Source organism: Scyliorhinus canicula, chromosome 7, assembly GCF_902713615.1.
Source record: "Scyliorhinus canicula chromosome 7, sScyCan1.1, whole genome shotgun sequence".
Taxonomy (NCBI): domain Eukaryota; kingdom Metazoa; phylum Chordata; class Chondrichthyes; order Carcharhiniformes; family Scyliorhinidae; genus Scyliorhinus; species Scyliorhinus canicula.
Window position 1 is genome coordinate 79648655 of NC_052152.1, and position 17152 is coordinate 79665806.

Here is a 17152-nt window from a genome sequence, read left to right on the forward strand (position 1 = left end):
TTACAGCAGAATCTAGAGAGCACTGCTCAGGAAAGTCCATAATAAGACAAATCAATGCCGGTGTTAGCTCTGTACAGAGCATCTGGGCCTCTGATTAGCAGCTTATAAAGAAAAAACTGGACACAGGAACAAAGCAGTATAAAGATAATTTCTTGCGGAATGGTTTTAACATATGTACCGATGAAAATAAGGATGCAAAGCCCATGTATGTTATCTGCAGAGACGTACTGGCAAATGAAAAAGAAGTTTCAGATTCTGAAACCAAGAAATGGTGGGTGAAGAATTCCTTTTATGGCTGACACCCCAGAGTCAGCTATTAACTTACATCGGACTCCAAATGGAAAGACTGTTGTGCCTGACCCGAGACAGCACAATAAAAACACGCCAAAAGTCCATTAGGCTGTCAGCACCCTGGTGGAGCATCTCCCAGGTGTATCCAGTGGAACGTTAAACTGGCATTTTCTTGGTGTTGCCCTTCACAACGCCCGACATGCTTGAGAGTGGATTTTCCATCCTCACAAAGACGGCACAAACGACAACTCTACACCTGATATGCGAATTACCCTCTCCTCCTGTGAACCTGACTGGGGTGCAATAGTGAGGACCAAGCAGGCTTCCCTTTCGCATTAAAGGTAAGCAAACATTGCGTGTTTCGGGAAAGTAGGCTGGCGTGGGTAGCGAATGGCAGCTCGCATCGATCCCAAAGATCAGCCATTTGGCAAAAGGGAGTCCTGGGAAAAAGTTGGGAAAATATTGCTCAAGTACAGCATTTCAGGTCCATCACCCATAATGGTTCAGATGCACCACCGCTGGCTGACTGATTCAATCAAGTCCTGAAGGACATCCCTGCCAATCTAGGCTTCCAGTAGGTGGGGAGAGAGCTCACAGGAGGGAAAAACCTGGCCAGTACCTTGGCTTCACCTCAGAAGACAAGATGAATCAGCCACTTAGTACTGCTGTCACTGGGATCTGTCACCTTAACAGCCAGGGAGAAGCAGATGGAATGAACAGAATTGGCTTCTGGGATGGTGGGGACTTCAGAAAAAGGTCAAAACCAATCCTCCTCTTCACAAGTGCAGTTGAAAACACTTCAGCCTTGTTTTCTAACTCACCTTCTGGGCACCATCATTGAAGATGGGAATGCTCAGTTAGTTTCTATTCCTGTTAGTTGCTTAATTGACTACCACCATTCACATTTAAATGTGGTAGACTAAAGAGCTCTGGTCTGCTTGATGGCATCACTTAAGTTTGTCTACAGCACGTAGCTTTCATTATTTAGATCGCATCTGGTCCTGTATTGAAGCATCTCATTTTTCCACATGCCAGGTGCTGGTATGTCTGTTGACGGATGGCACGGTGGCTAGTACTGCTGCCTCACAGCACCAGGGACCTGGGTTCAATTCGAGCCTTGGGTGACTGTGTGGCATTTCCCACTCTCCCAACATCTGCATGGGTTTTCTCCAGATACTCCGGTTCCCTCCAATAGTCCAAAGATGTCCAGGTTAGGTGGATTGACCATGCTAAATTGCCCCTTAAAGCATCCAGAGATGTGCAGGTTTGGTTACAGGGGAAGGGTAGGGGAATGGAGTGGGTAGGGTGCTCTTTCAGAGAGTGGGTGCTGACTTGATGGGCCAAATGGCCTCCTTCTGCACTACATTGTTGGGAATGCCCACCCCACCAGTCTTTGTGGAGATAACGTCCTGCCCTCACAAAGAGGACACTTTTCATTATGTTGTGTGTCTCTAGTATTATGCTGAATGGGATAGATTCAAAACAGTTCAAAACTAGGAATCCATGGAGGTGCAATGGGATGCCATACCATTATTGTAGATTTTGAATACAGGATTCAACTGAAATATTCCAGAATCCCTAAAACCCATGGTTATATTTTAAAAAGTGCTTAAACCCTATTTTAGTTTAACCATTAAAGCAGACAGGTCCTTGAAAAATTGCATTGGCTTGAATGGCTGTCCAATGGCTGGGGAGGAGGGACCTTTGATTTTGGACATTTGAGAGATCTTAAATTCGTAGTTTGCAATTTTAATCAAAGACGAAGGAAAAATAAAACCCTGTAGATTAAAACCCCACCATCGTATTTTAGGAAGCTGTTACGTGTGGTTGTCAAGTGTGGTTACATGTGGAAACTTTTTTTTTAACACATAGATTGTCATCCATGAGTATCAGCAGCAGAATGGCAAACCTCCATAATCTGTAACCTCTGGAGCACAGCATTTATCTAATTCTACCATAACTGGCAAGCCAACCTGGTGAAATATACAAAATCCCGAGGACATGTGATAGAATAGATATCTCCAGAGGCTGATTCAACGGGTTGTTAGTGTATGGAATTATTTTCCCCAGAAATTAGTGCGGGCTGCATCTTTCAATTTAATTAAGGCAGAGTTAGACAGATTTTTGTTAGGTAAGGGTTCTGGAGAGCAGACAGTAAAGTGGATCTGAGACAACAACCAGATCAGCCATGATCTTACTGAATGGTGGCATAGGCTCAAAGCAGCAAATGGCTTACTCCTATGTTCCTGTGAAGCATTAACACAAGACCACATGCATGCTAAACAGTGAAGTAGCATGCTATAGGCAAAGTTAAGCAATCCGACAGCTAATGAATCAGATTGAAGATTAGGCAGATCTAGTCATAAATGGTGGCAGACAATTAGATGACTAACAGGAGGATCAGACTTCATCAACATCAGAGTCCTCAATAATGGAGCCCAGCACTTGAGTGCAATGGACAAGACTGAATCACATGCAACTAAATTCAGGCATAAGTGATCAGAGGATAAATCTTTGCTTACTCCAAATCAATGTTCCCTTGAAAGCTGGTGTGTGTGCACAGCTGCGTAGCAATCCATAATGTATCTCAGTGAAAACAGTCCATGCATAACCAAGATTCCCTTTAATATGCACAAATGCACAGTAATCTTAATGGGACCACGTGATGCAGCAAATGCCACATGAAACAAAGAAAAATTGGGGAGAAGGTCCCACCATCATAAAAGCCTGCCTTCAGTCAAGATATTCTGTGTGAAAATATGTGCTGTCACGAAGCACAGTGATATTATCTGCAAGGGTATCCAAACTTAGGGTGCAGAGTTTTATTTGTTTTGGTGTGAGGGGATGAGCGAAACCCCAGTGTAACAATTAAAAACAAATTATTAAAGACAAATGCACCCTCTGGCTGCGAGCTGGAAAACTGGCTTGTCTGCTTTCTGAGCCTTCTGGGTGTGAACTGTCTTTCTGGCTTCTGATTGTCAGGCCAATTATATTTTTGTTCATTTTTGATTTGGTCTTCTGTGTATTTGGCTGCCCCCATCAACTTCCTGGACTATATATTAACATATGCATACTTCATTGAACTTCCCCAATCATCTATGTAAACAGTTTCTACTAAACCATTCACTGGGGAGAAACACATATCATTTGGAGCCTTTTGAATACTGTTTACTGCTGTCTAGGCAGATTTCCACCTGTTGCTGGACATCTCACATTTTATTATGTTTTGTTAAACTTAGTTTTACTGCTATTGCTCAGCAAATTAATGACAGTGCAGAGGTACCTGCATATCCATACCCCGTAGACATTTTATGAGCAGGCACAGCAAGTAATTAAGAAGGCATATAGTATGGTAGCATTTCTTCCAAAGGGATTAGAGCATAAAAGTGATAAAGTGTTACTACAATTGTACGGGCATTGGAGAAGTCATACCAGAGTAGTGCGCGCAGTTTTAGTTTCCTTAATTAAAGAAAATATTTTCCTTCAAGGGAATTCAACAAAGATTCATTAGACTGGTTTCTAGGATGAGGGAATTGTTTTCTGAAGAGAGATTAAGTAGGCCAGAACTCTTTCCACCGATAAAACACAAATTGTTAAGGTGTTTGACAGGTTAACAAAATGTTTTCCCTTTCTGGTGAACTAGAACATGGATGCACAGTTTTACAGTAAGGGTCAGCCATTTAAGACTGAAATGAGGAGAAAGTTCTTTACTTAAAGGGTTGGGAATCTTGAAATTCTTCATCCCAGAGAACTATGGATGCTCAGCCCAAGAATGCTCCAGATAGAGGCCTACAGATATTTAGGCTACGAAGGGCATTAAGAGATATGTTGATAACGCAGATAGAAGTTGAGTATGAACTTGATGAAGTGCTCGAGTACATTGGATACAGCAAATGCTATGAGCCTTGACAACATCCTATACGCAGTGCAGATAACTTGCATTCCAGTTTGCCTCTACGTAAGCAATTCCAGGACAGCAAAAACACATAACTACCAAAGAGTGGAAAATTGCCTAGGTATACCTTGTCCACAAAACGTATGCAGAGAGTCACAGGTGTGGGGAGAAAATTCCAAATATTAGGATCTAGGCAACTGAAAGCAAGGTCATCAATGGATTATAATAGATGACAGAATTAAAGGATTGTGGATATGCTGGACCCAAATGGAGAGGGACACTGCCATGAAGGGATTTGAAAACAAAAATGATGTGGGAAGTTCACAAGATTAGCAGTGAATTTGTGATGAAAATAAAATAATAGTAAAGTAACACTAGAAGGCACCTAGAAGAATAAGGAGATGCAATTTTCCCAGTAACAAGATTAGCAGGTGATTAAATTGAGATGGGAATTGCTATATCAAAAACATTGCTTACCAGAAATCAGTGGCGATATGCAAATGATAAGTTCTAACGGCAAGGAATTTGAGTGAGGTAGACTGCAGAATCTACAGAGGAGAATATCAAAGAAATTGAACATTGTAACTGCTAGCACCCTCATTGGGAAAGAGGCTAGTTCTCCACCTAACAGCCAGATAGGCGAATTCCATCTGTGATTCAAGCTACAGAAGCCTGTTCCAGCTAGTGTTTAGAGCCATGACAGATTGCCTATATTCTCCTCTAAAAGATGCAGTTTTGTTCCTTCACTGAACGAGGAAGAGATGCTTTCCCAGACTTAGTTACCAAGCAATATTGTGTCAAAGCTATTAACTGAATTTGGCTATAGAATTATGAAAATTGGATGTTGCTTCGGAAAAGGGGTGCCTCAGTTAGTTCAAGGAAATGTGGGTATATTTTGGGAACACAAGGTAACTTCAGATAACTGTGTCTAGTATTCATATACTTAAGTGCCGTGATGTATATTAGTCTTTTGTTGTGTTTCTTTTATTTTAAAAAATATTCTTTATTAATTGTTTACACAACACTGGACTTGTCCTCATCAGGTTATACATAGTTACTTACATTATTCGGGGCTTTGGAGGCGCTCACGGGTTTCAGCGGGGCTCTCAACACACCCACAATTATTTTTAGAAGACAGACCATTTTATATTCAGAACATTTCAAATCAATATAATTACTCAGTAAATAGTAGGGACAGTGCAAGACTGATGGGTAACATGCTGAAATTTGTGCTATATCATCTAAAATAATTAAAGGACATCATATACATGCTATGATATTTAAAGAGCACCTTCCACACTTTTTGGTAGGGCCTACAAGAATCTTCTTAAAAATTAAACCTTTGATGCAGTTTTGCCAATATTGGTATCTCTGCTGTGCCACAGAGTGGAGGCAGTCCAGAGAAGGCTCACTAGGTTGATCCTGGGTATGGAAGGATTTTCTTATGAGAGATTAAGCAAGTTGCGTCTGTACTCATTGGAGTTTAGAGGAATGAAAGGTGACCTTATTGAGACATAGAGGATGATCAGGGAGGCTTGACAGGGTAGATGCTAAGAGGTTGTTTTCCCCTGTGGGAGAGTAGAGGACCAGAGGGTATAATCTCAGAGTAAGGGGGTCGCCATTTAAGACAGATGAGGTGGTATTTCCTCTCTCAAGAGTGCAATAAATCTGTGGAATTCTTTACTGCTGAGGGCTGTAGACGCTAGATTAAGCATGTTCAAGGCTGAGATAGACAAATTTTTAATCAGCAAGGGAATCAAGCGTTATGGGGATAAGGCAATCAGTCAGGATCTCATTGAATGGCAGTACAGACGCAATGGTCTACATCTGCTACTACATTTTATTGTCCAGGTTTTGGATCCATTCCACAAATTTGAAATCTTAGCAAAGGCACCAGGATGAAATACTTCTCTGCAAGGGAAGTAAGAGAATTTATGCATAACCATTGATTAATATAAAAGAGTGGCGTATACCATGACCCTGAAGCAGCCTAACTACATTTCCTTTCACTACAGGGAAACCTAAAAAGGTACAGAAAGGAGTTCTGAAAAGCTGTGATACTTTCTCTCAATTCCGTGCGTCCAGATCACCATAAAAGGTTACTATACAAACATGCTGATTAAATAGACTGGTATTTAGTCAGCGCACAAGTCAAATAATGCCTTGTACTATTAAACCACCTTCGGTTAAGTACACTAAGAATTACTGTGTGCTGAATCACTAACCAAGAATTGTAACTTCATAGTTTACATTCACTGCAGATCTCACTACTTGTCGGATATACACAAACAAAAATGTATGCATTTTAGAGACTAACAAGCTTGTTATAGCAGGAGCAAAATTCCTATCCAACACTTCATTGATAGTTTAGTATCTGAACCAAGTTCTGATCTTCATTGCCTTACTGCTCCGGGTTATTTCTTAGACATAACCATCAATTAACCCCACATTAAGTCCAATAGGGAAATTACTCATGTCATGTTCAAACCTCCAATAGTATGCAGTGTCAAAAAAAGTAACATCTTAGGGGAAGGAAAAAGACATTAATAGTTAGGGAAAAGTCCTTTACAAAACACATACTACAGTATTGACAAATAGTAATAAAACAATTTTTTTAAACCTTTTGTGCTTTGCTTGATAAGTGACACTGGCACTGGGGAATGGAGCCAGTGTCACTCATCAAGTGAAACATAGCCAGTGAAACATTCCCATGACAGATATAGCACAGCCAAGTGTAAATTGAAGTTCCCCCTCATTTTCTCCAATGATCTAACTCAGTCCTAAACTTGAAAGTCTCACTCACCAATGAAACACTCTTCTTTACGCCTGCCATCCTGTGGCTTTTGCGCAAAGGCTGTTAATTGCTGCCATATTAGTTCAATGTCCACGAGGAACTGGACCAAGACTGCTCAAATTCATAGGATTCTGGCAGCTCAGGAGAAAACTTTCAGCCCTTTAAACCCAAGTTGAATTGTGGATAAAAATCCCAGAAGTGAACTCCCAGTATTTAACCTCATGCATGGCCAAGTTCCCTCTTTCAACTTTATTTTATGACAAAAGGTAAAATTCAAATTAGTTGTATCCTTTCAATATATATTAGGAGTTTCAACCTTCTTCTCCAGTAACCTAGAACTACTGCCAGGTATACAGACAAAGCCAGGAAGGCAGAAACTGTTTGCTGTTCCTAACCTTCATTAAAAATTAAAAAGGGCAATTAACATGCATTCTTTTCAAGCATCTTAAAGATAATATTTTAATGAAAAATAAAAGATAGACCACTTTTTTCATGGACTCTTAAAAAATAGATTTAATAATCTATTCAGTCAGACATTACATACCGAGACAAGTAGATAAAAGAGGAATAGTAGCAGCAGCCACTGTAAAAATTACCAGCAAAGCGGTCTTGGTGGATGTTGTCAGTACAGATTCCAAACCTGGACTCCCTCTTCAAGGCATTGGAACAATAGCCATCCTCTTGTGCCACAAAAAAGACACATGTAAAAGGCCTCCATTACAGTTTATACTGGAACATCACAATCCAACATACCCACGTATTTATTGCAAGTTGACAAATGCACCATGGTCAGATATTGATGTCACCGGTCTTTAGAAGAAAATAATAAGAGTGAGCAAACCGATAGACGAAAGGCTTGACTACACTATTGGGAAAGTGAGGGCAGCATGGTGGCGCAGTGGTTAGCATTGCTGCCTCACGGCGCCGGGGTCCCAGGTTCGATTCCGGTTCTGGGTCACTGTCCGTGGGGAGTTTGCACATTCTCCCCGTGTTTGCGTGGGTTTCACCCCCACAACCCAAAGATGTGCAGGATAGGTGGATTGGCCACGCTAAATTGCCCCTTATTTTGAAAAAATGAATTGGGTACTTTAAATTTATTTTTAAAAACTATTGGGAAAGTGAACTGCCTGCTCCTTTTGATTAAATAACCATCTGTCTTCAGCAGACATTTTCCTTTTTCAGTTCAGTGCAAGATGCGATTGAACTGAATGAAGTAGTCAATTTCATTATGATCTTGGTTGTAAGTAATTAGATGCTGCACCTGCATCAAGTAATTTCAACTTCAAGAAAAGGTGCTGATACTGCAGAATGCACTGCCTGAAAGGATGGTTAAAGCAGATTCAATACTGTAGTAACTTTCAAAAGGAAATTCAATATAGTCCAGAGAAGGAAAAAAATTGCAGAGTTGTGGAGAAATACCAGAAGGAGACTAATTGGACAGCTCTTTCAAAGAGCTGACCTGACATACAATAGGGGGCTGAATAGTTTCCTCCTATGCTACATCATTCTTTTAAAAAATATACTTTTAGACAATCTTTTCAATTTTATACATAACAAAAATGACAGGTAATAACAGAATCTCCTCCGCCCCCCCCCCAATGAAAACGAAACAGAACTCCCCCCAGCTGCCCCACCCCCTCCCTAGCAACTACCGATGACCAGCTCTTTAAAGTACAAACTAAACGGCTGCCATCTTCAGTAAAACCCTTCAATTGCTCCCCTCATGGTGTACTTAACTTTCTCGAGATACAAAAATTCCTTAAGATCCCCCAACTATACCGAGGCACTGGGTGGAGAAGCTGACCTACACCTGCGAGCAATCAGCGAGGCAAAGATCAAACCATCAGTCCATGCCAGTCCGCAGCTCCAATACGCCAAACATGGCTCTGAGCAGACAAGGTTTCAGTTCAATTTGGAGGATTGCAGACATGGTGCCCAAGAAAGAGACCTAGAACCCCACGAGCTTAGGAGACAACCAGAGCATATGTACATGGTTGGCCGTTTCCCTCCTGCATCCTCCACATCCGCAAATAACCTGCTCATCCTGGATTTTGTCCAATGGACCCCGTGCACCATCTTCAACTATATCAACCCTAACCTCGCACATGATGTCACCCGACACAGAATCTCGCACCACACTCCCTCTTCCAGCTCGAACACCAACTCCTCCTCCCACTTGGCCTTAACCCCCTCCAAGGACAGTGCCTCCACCGCTGTAAGCCTCCCATAAATACTCGAGGTACTCCCCTCCTCTGAACCGCCAAAGACAAAACCCTCACCAGTGAGTAAGCTGGCACCACCAGGAATGTTGGAAAGTCGTGCACCTGTAAATATCTAAATGTTTCCATCTGCGAAACTCCAAATTTCTCCACCAACTCCTCAAAGCTCGCAAACCAGCCCTCCAAAAATAAATCCTTCAGCACCACAAACCCCTTCTCCTCCCATTCCTGGAACCGAGGGTCCAGCCATGCCGGTTTGAACATGTGATTCGTACAAACGAGCACCAACTTCGATACCACCCCCAATTTGAAGTACTGCTGACATTGTCTCCATATCTTCAGTTTCAAGGCCAGAACCGGATACCTCGAATACATCCCCGAAGGAAAAGGTAGCAAAGCCACCACCAACGCCTTAACCCAGACACTCTACAGGAACCAGACTCCATCCGCACCCTTACAGCCTCAGGATACCCGCACCAACCCAGCACCTTCTCTGTGTTCACTGCCCAATGATAATATATCAGACTTGGTAACGGCAAGATCCCCGACTGCTCTTTCCTCTAAGTAACATCCTCTAAATCCTAGCTACTTTTCCCGCCTAAGTCAATGTCAAAATCAATCTCTCCAGTCCCCTAAAAAAGGATTTTGGCAAAAAAAACAGCAAGCAATTAAAAAAAACAGAAATTGCGGCAGGAAATTCTTTTTCACCAACTGAATTCTGCCAGCCAAAGACAGAGGGAAGCTGTGCCAGGCTCGTAAAATTTAATTTCCGAAATCGAGCCCAATCGCAGGCCACCTGCACCTCCATATATAAAATGGGAACCGGCAAGACAAAATGGTAAACCCCAGGTTGACCCCTCCAGTCAACCGAGAAACATTCACTTTTCTCTCAATTCAACATATAGACTGAAAAGGCCCCAAATTGCTTCATCAGTGTACAGCGACATCCTATGTTCAACTTCTCTCCTTACTATCCATCTCCACCTATCTGAGATCCTCGCGGCAATGACCAATGGCTCAATTGCCAACGCGAACATGAGGGGAGGCATAGGGTACACCTGCCTTGTTCCTCGGTGCAACTGAAAATATCCTGAGCGACCAGCACTAGCCTAAGGTGCCTTATATAATAACCAAACTCATGCTACAATCTTCTGACCCATCCCAAACTATTCCAACACTGCCAAAAAAAAAATCCCCTTTCTACTCTATTAAAGGCCTTTCCAGCATCCAAAACCACAATGACCTTGTGTTCACCTCCCTACTACAGGCGACAATATCACGATCAAAAGTCGCCTCACATTGGACAAGCGCCTACCCTTCACAAACTCCATCTATTCTTCCCCAATAACCTGCGGGAAGCACCCTTCCAACCTCAGCACCAACACCTTCGACAAAATCTTGGCATCCATGTTTAATAATGAAATCGGCGGTACGACCCACACTCCACCAGGTCCTTTTCCTTCTTTAGCAGTGAGATGGAGCTTGCCTCACTTGTCTCCGGAAGGAATCCCTTGGTCAACCTCAAACATCCACCAACAGCGGCACCAGTCGACCAACACATTTTTAAAATAAATCTCTACCGGGAACCCGCCTTGCCCCGGCACTTTGTGCTACATCATTCTAATTATTTGAGAAGTATACCACAGTTCGATTTTCCAAAAGGGGAAGATCAATTTTTTTTTCCAAGTCTTACGATATACTAACTTGTCTCGAGACCTGTCCTCAGACAGGAACACAGTTGAGAAGGCTGGATGCTGCTGAAAGACAACCCTAACATCCTAGACTCCATCTAGCTTTAAGGTTTCTAAACGATTTAAGCGAGATAGTGAAATGTTTTGAAGAAATTTTAATATTTAAGCACCTCAAACCTAGCATCCATTACATCACAAGTCTCTTCAAATGAAAAATGTTGTTAATAGAAGGGATATTTGACTCATGAAGTTTCACTCCGGGGCAGGGGGTGGGGGGCGCGCAGGGGTGGATTCATGTCAAAGTTATGAGTTCTGCACATCTTCATTTTCACGTTAACAACTGAAGTTTCTGTGCTCAAGTCAACAGGACTCAACATCTTCAGCAGTTATTTTATACATTGCAATACAACTTTGATGTAAAAAAAAAAGAGCTGCACCAAGATTGCACAGACCATAACATGCATCTCTTGGCTACATAATTAAACGTAAAAATTTACAGCAGAAAGTAGCTCACATAAACATCAACCTGACATTGCTTTTTCTGAGGATTATTGTGCAATGCATGTGCAATTTTTCAGGTATCAGGCTTAATGTGTTAATAAAACAAAAAATAAAATTGTTTAAGCATTATACATTATCTGTATTCCATAATGTGCACAACCCCACCAACTACATCATTTTCATGGTTAGGTTGTAGGAGCTGCACACCACTGAAGCTAAATCTTAGCTTTAATTATATTGTTCACAATACTTACATTTCTATATAATCTAAAATGTTCTTTACAAAATCAGTATCAAATCACAAAATGGGAGAAAGAAAACTTTCTATTTATTTGTTAGTCAAATAAAGAAAGACTTTTACATGAGCACCTTTCACTACATCAGGACATCTCAAAGTGCATTATAGCGAAGTCATTATAGGAAACACGGCAGCCAAATTGCACACAGCAAGGTCCAACAGACACCAATGTTATTATGACTAGATAGGCTGGCCTGGACGCTAGGAATAACTCCCCAGCTCGTCTTCATTTTAGCATCACCTTTTAAATCCACCTGCAAGCGCACAAGTCACTAGATTTCAACAAGAAACAATTCATAGAAGTGAAAACCTGGCTGGAACTAAATTACCCTTTTAATCCTATATTTTCATGATTTTTCTGCAGTTCAGCCCACTTTTAATGAGATTTTAGCCATTGCGTTATTGGGAACACTTTGAGCATAGCTACCTAAAGCAAAATGGAACAAGTACGAGACAAATCATTTGGTGCCACTGGAGGATCGTCAGACACTGTCAAAATGTTTCCCTCAAGCAATCACAGCGAGGGTGTCCAGAGGAGATGGGGAAGGGAGCGAGTGCAGAAGAGATGGAGAAGCAAGGGAGTCCAGAGGAGGAGGGGAAGCGAGGGAGTCCAGAGGAGGAGGGGAAACGAGGGAGTCCAGAGGAGGAGGGGAAGCGTGGGAGTCCAGAGGAGGAGAAGCAAGGGAGTCCAGAGGAGGAGGGGAAGCGAGGGAGTCCAGAGGAGGAGGGGAAGTGTGGGAGTCCAGAGGAGGAGGGGAAGCGAGGGAGTCCAGAGGAGATGGGGAAGTGTGGGAGTCCAGAGGAGGAGAGGAAGCGAGGGAGTCCAGAGGAGGAGGGGAAGCGTGGGGGTAGAGGGGGGAGGGGAGGGGAGGGAAAGTGAGGGGTTCCAGATATGGGTGGCGGGGTGGAGAAAGAGAGGAGGTCCAGAGAAAGGGAGAGAGAAAGGGGGGGGGGGGGGGGGGGGGGGACACAAGGCTGAGGTTACAGTGGGGAGGGGACAAAGGGCCCAGTAAGGGAGCAGAGAAAAGGGGAGTAGAAGTAGAGGGTCCGTGGTAGGGGGGTGGGAAGGAGAGGAAACAGAGCATCTGTAGAGGGGGGGGTTTAATGGACTGATCTGATCTCTTCACACATCGTCTCTATTTAGTACTACGCTCCTGTAGGCTTTACCCAATGCCTGTGTCTAGAAAATACACAATGTAAACACAATAATAATTATTATATATTTACATTGTGTATTTTATGTTTGCCCTATGTATTTTCTCTCCATGTATGGAATGATCTGTCTGTACACAGAACAATACTTTTCACTGTACCTCGGTAAACATGACAACAAACAAATCCAAAGAGGGTCCAGGGGATAGGGGAGCAAAAGAGAGTTGGGGGGGGGGGGGGGGGGGGGGGGGGGATGCAGAGTGTTGGGGGGGGGGGGGGGGGGGGAGGAGATGCAGTGTGTCGAGGGGGGAGCGGGGTAAGATGCAGTGCCGGGGGGGCGGAGATGCAGTGCCGGGGGGGCGGAGATGCAGAGTGCCGGGGGGGAGGTGCAGAGTGTCAGGGGGGAGGTGCAGAGTGACGGGGGGGGAGATGCAGAGTGTCGGGGGGGGAGATGCAGAGTGTCGGGGGGGGAGATGCAGAGTGTCGGGGGGGGAGATGCAGAGTGTCGGGGGGGGAGATGCAGAGTGTCGGGGGGGGAGATGCAGAGTGTCGGGGGGGGAGATGCAGAGTGTCGTGGGGGGGTGGTGTGCAGTGTGTCGGGGGGGTGCAGAATGTCGTGGGGGGAGATGCAGAGAGTCGGGGGGGGAAGAGATGCAGAGAGTCGGGGGGGGGGGGGGGGAGAGATGCAGAGTGTCGGGGGGGGGAGATGCAGAGTGTCGGGGGGGGAGATGCAGAGTGTCGGGGGGGGGAGATGCAGAGTGTCGGGGGGGGAGATGCAGAGTGTCGGGGGGGGAGATGCAGAGTGTCGGGGGGGGAGATGCAGAGTGTCGGGGGGGGAGATGCAGAGTGTCGGGGGGGGAGATGCAGAGTGTCGGGGGGGGAGATGCAGAGTGTCTGGGGGGGGAGATGCAGAGTGTCGGGGGGGGGAGATGCAGAGTGTCGGAGGGGGAGATGCAGAGTGTCGGGGGGGAGATGCAGAGTGTCGGGGGGGGGAGATGCAGAGTGTCGGGGGGGGAGATGCAGAGTGTCGGGGGGGGAGATGCAGAGTGTCGGGGGGGGAGATGCAGAGTGTCGGGGGGGAGATGCAGAGTGTCGGGGGGGGAGATGCAGAGTGTCGGGGGGGGGAGATGCAGAGTGTCGGGGGGGGGAGATGCAGAGTGTCGGGGGGGGAGATGCAGAGTGTCGGGGAGGGGGAGATGCAGAGTGTCGGGGGGGGGAGATGCAGAGTGTCGGGGGGGGAGATGCAGAGTGTCGGGGGGGGAGATGCAGAGTGTCGGGGGGGGAGATGCAGAGTGTCGGGGGGGGAGATGCAGAGTGTCGGGGGGGGAGATGCAGAGTGTCGGGGGGGGAGATGCAGAGTGTCGGGGGGGGAGATGCAGAGTGTCGGGGGGGGAGATGCAGAGTGTCGGGGGGGGAGATGCAGAGTGTCGGGGGGGGAGATGCAGAGTGTCGGGGGGGGAGATGCAGAGTGTCGGGGGGGGGGGAGATGCAGAGTGTCGGGGGGGGGAGATGCAGAGTGTCGGGGGGGGAGATGCAGGGTGTCGGGGGGGGAGATGCAGGGTGTCGGGGGGGGAGATGCAGAGTGTCGGGGGGGGAGATGCAGAGTGTCGGGGGGGGAGATGCAGAGTGTCGGGGGGGGAGATGCAGAGTGTCGGGGGGGGAGATGCAGAGTGACGGGGGGGGAGATGCAGAGTGTCGGGGGGGAGATGCAGAGTGTCGGGGGGGGGGGAGATGCAGAGTGTCGGGGGGGGGGAGATGCAGAGTGTCGGGGGGGGGAGATGCAGAGTGTCGGGGGGGGAGATGCAGAGTGTCGGGGGGGGAGATGCAGAGTGTCGGGGAGGGGGAGATGCAGAGTGTCGGGGGGTGGAGATGCAGAGTGTCGGGGGGGGGGAGATGCAGAGTGTCGGGGGGGGAGATGCAGAGTGTCGGGGGGGGAGATGCAGAGGGTCGGGGGGGGAGATGCAGAGTGTCGGGGGGGGAGATGCAGAGTGTCGGGGGGGGAGATGCAGAGTGTCGGGGGGGGAGATGCAGAGTGTCGGGGGGGGAGATGCAGAGTGTCGGGGGGGGAGATGCAGAGTGTCGGGGGGGGAGATGCAGAGTGTCGGGGGGGGGAGATGCAGAGTGTCGGGGGGGGGAGATGCAGAGTGTCGGGGGGGGGAGATGCAGAGTGTCGGGGGGGGGAGATGCAGAGTGTCGGGGGGGGAGATGCAGAGTGTCGGGGGGGGAGATGCAGAGTGTCGGGGGGGGGAGATGCAGAGTGTCGGGGGGGGAGATGCAGAGTGTCGGGGGGGGAGATGCAGAGTGTCGGGGGGGGGAGATGCAGAGTGTCGGGGGGGGAGATGCAGAGTGTCGGGGGGGGAGATGCAGAGTGTCGGGGGGGGAGATGCAGAGTGTCGGGGGGGGAGATGCAGAGTGTCGGGGGGGGAGATGCAGAGTGTCGGGGGGGGAGATGCAGAGTGTCGGGGGGGGGAGATGCAGAGTGTCGGGGGGGGGGGAGATGCAGAGTGTGGGGGGGGGAGATGCAGAGTGTCGGGGGGGGGAGGGAAGAGAGATGCAGAGTGTCGGGGGGGAGAAGAGATGCAGAGTGTCGGGGGGGGAAGAGATGCAGAGTGTCGGGGGGGGAGAGATGCAGAGTGTCGGGGGGGGAGAGATGCAGAGTGTCGGGGGGGGGAGAGATGCAGAGTGTCGGGGGGGGGAGAGAGATGCAGAGTGTCGGGGGGGGGGAGAGATGCAGAGTGTCGGGGGGGGGAGAGATGCAGAGTGTCGGGGGGGGAGAGATGCAGAGTGTCGGGGGGGGAGAGATGCAGAGTGTCGGGGGGGGGGGGAAGAGATGCAGAGTGTCGGGGGGGGGGAAGAGATGCAGAGTGTCGGGGGGGGGGGGGGATGCAGAGTGTCGAGGAGGGGGAAAGAGCAGCAGGGTGGAGGCGGGGTCAGGGGTGATGTGTCCGGGGGAAGGGGGGGAGGAGTTGAAGCTGCTGCTGTTGGAGGTGCTGAAGCCCCCAATCCCCCCACACAGACAGAGATGGGAGGCAAACACCCTCCCTCCACTTACCGCCTTTCATCCCTCCCAGACTCTCATGCCTTTCAGCGGGCAGACAGTCGCTGTCTGCCGGCCCTCCCTCCCCTGGGTCGCTCAATTCGCCCCAGGGTGCCGCCACCAGCCCACCCCCCGAGTCCGGTCTCCCTCCCGGCTCCGCCGCCTCTCTCTAACTTATTAAAAGGCCGGAGCCAAAATACAACATGGCGGCCCGACTTAATCTCGCGAGATTTCCTCCCCTCCGGGCGCGACCGGCAACACTTCCGGTTCTGCCGCTCGGGCTCGGTGCTGCCACCTGCAGCCTGAGCAGCCGCAACTGCAGCACCAGTAACCAGTCACATTGTCATTTGTCCAGCTAAAACTTTACTGCAGTCTTCCAGAACGTAGAACTGTACAACAGTCTTACCTTGTCTTAATTTGCAATCTAATTTTGATTGTGGATATTTCTTTGACACGCGTATAAATGGCATATAAACAAATTATGAAAATAAAGTTGAACAAATCTGAAGTGCTGCGTACAGTTTTGACTCTTTATTTAAAAATATATAATTGCTCTGGAAGCACCAGGAGGACTCACTGGACTCATTCCTGCAATGTAGAGCCTATGTTATGAAAAAAGTTGAACAAATTAGCCTTATACCCATTGGAGGTCAGGTGAATGAGAGATGATGGGCGAGATTCTCCGCACTCCCGACGGTGCGGAGAATAGCGTGGCTCGTAAAATTTTACGGCCACGCTGTTCCGACGCCCTCCCGCTATTCTCCCCCCCGCCACGCCCAACTCCCGACACGAATCGCTGCCGCCGTTTTTTTTACGGCCGGCAGCGATTCTCAGCTGATGGATGGGCCGAGTTCCCAGCCCCTTACGGCTGTTTTTACGAACGGCAAACACACCTGGTCTGGCCGTTCGTAAAAACGGCCGTAAACTCTCGCTTTTTATAACCATGGCACCGATTGGCACGGCAGTACCACGGCCGTGCCAAGGGTGCCATGGGCCCGCGATCGGTGGGCACCGATCACGGGCAGCGGGCCCGATGCCCGCGCACTATTTGTCCTTCCGCCGCCCCGCAGTATCCATTCGCGGGGCGGTTGAGGTGCATCCCGGCCCGCGCATGCGCGGGTTTTGCGCAAATACGCGATGACGTCATCCGCGTATGCGCGGGTTGGAGTGTTCCAATCCGCGCATGCGCAGCTGACGTCATATGACGCGTCAGCCAGCGCTAACTCTGGCAAGCGGGCTTAACGAAATTCGTTAAGCCCGTGATGCCGGAGTTT

The 17152-nt window shown here is 47.7% G+C and overlaps 1 protein-coding gene across 4 annotated transcripts in view; it reads right to left on the bottom strand.

Moving 5' to 3' along the window:
* The window catches only part of tab3 (TGF-beta activated kinase 1 (MAP3K7) binding protein 3), a 261758-nt gene extending 245713 nt beyond the window's left edge, over positions 1–16045 (bottom strand). The window contains exon 1 of one of the 4 annotated variants that reach the window (XM_038802258.1): positions 15894–16045. The gene's annotated coding sequence lies outside the window, so the exon portion shown is untranslated. The remainder of the gene's footprint in view (positions 1–15893) is intronic. The other 3 variants (XM_038802253.1, XM_038802257.1, XM_038802254.1) reach the window with 3 other exon arrangements.
* Positions 16046–17152: the final 1107 nt, after the last annotated feature.